The following is a 1,467-nucleotide window of genomic DNA, read 5'->3' on the forward strand; positions in this document are numbered from 1 at the left end:
GTGTGTGTGTATAATATCATATAACTTTCCAACTTTTCAATACAGGTTCATGTCACATTTTCAATTTTTTATCAAAAAGTCAACTAAGTGCCTAATTTTCTTTATATAAGTTACTGAGTCAATTACCTACACATGCTATATTTCTCACTGGAATATATTCGAGTAGACTTACATATTGAACACTTCAGGCTTCTCTACTCCACTGCATCATTCAATTTTAATGTGAAAATGGTACTGGAAATCATCTTCAAAACCCTTGTTGGCCCAGATTTGCCTTGAAGCATTTCAGTTATTGCGAATAAACATTTTCATAATTGCTCACTTTATAGCATATACAATATAGTCTCTTTTCCAAAACCTAGTGAGCTCCCTTGCTGACAACAGCCTACATAGACGGCTGCCTTCCCTAGGAACCTTATAAGTGACTGATTGCTAAGCTACAGTAACAACATGTAACTCTGATAAGTATAAAAATAAATATCAAGCACAATTTGAATTTGATTTAGCTATTTATAACAATTTTCAGTAATGAATGATATACAAGTATGCTATAATCATTTTTCTCATCTCATCCACAATATTGGATTTCCCTCAGTGTAACAAGGTATCTTATAAACAGCATAATTAAGCTCCCTTCCTTTTATAACAGTCTTTTTTCATGAGAATGTCTTAAAATGCTGCCTACGTATAAGAAACTCACTCAGTTTTTGACCAGAGCAATGGGTTTCATTATATAAAGTCTGTACTTCTGACTGTGATTACAGGACCCTGTTTATTTTTTTATAGGCGTCCTCTGGGACTCCCATTGGACACTTAAGATGATACACACTCTCTTTCGCTCTTTCCCACTCTCTTTCTGTATTCCCCAGGTTCCTAGTTTATAGTGACTACATGAATGAAGTGAGAAGGTTATGAATATGTAAGCATTTCTGCATGTGTGAGAGAGTGTATGTGTGTGTCTCGTGCTTTTGAATGATGGTGGTGGCTAGTTTGGGCTGTTTTTTTTTTCAGGTTATACACTTTAAGGATTGTGAAGTGTATAAAGCAGTGCTGTTTATCTTTACATGGGGGATTGAGTAAGCGAAAAGGAAACAAATGTGTGTACAGTATGTTTGTTTCTGTGCAGTAATCCTGACAGGCTGTATGTTCTGCTTGGGTAAATCTGCTGAGTGTTATGCTTTCCACTTTCAGTACCCCGGTTTGTTCTCTTTATCATTTTCCGGTAAGAAACCTAGACATATTTTTTTGGTAATCACCTCTGAGATTTCTTGTTAACACGACCGAATTAAGGTTTGTATAGCTGAATTTGGGTTTAACTTCAACAGCTGTTATTACTGTACAATGGTTGCCAGAACTCAAGTGAATTCAAGCCGCTTAACAGCAGGAACTTCTGCAGTCAGCAAAATGGTAATTTAAAAGAAAATGAGGACCTGCTTGAGCCAGCAAGCCTGAAATCAATCACTTTAT

This window comes from Sinocyclocheilus anshuiensis, unplaced genomic scaffold, assembly GCF_001515605.1.
Source record: "Sinocyclocheilus anshuiensis isolate Anshui unplaced genomic scaffold, SAMN03320099.WGS_v1.1 scaffold391, whole genome shotgun sequence".
In the NCBI taxonomy this organism is placed as follows: Eukaryota; Metazoa; Chordata; class Actinopteri; order Cypriniformes; family Cyprinidae; genus Sinocyclocheilus; species Sinocyclocheilus anshuiensis.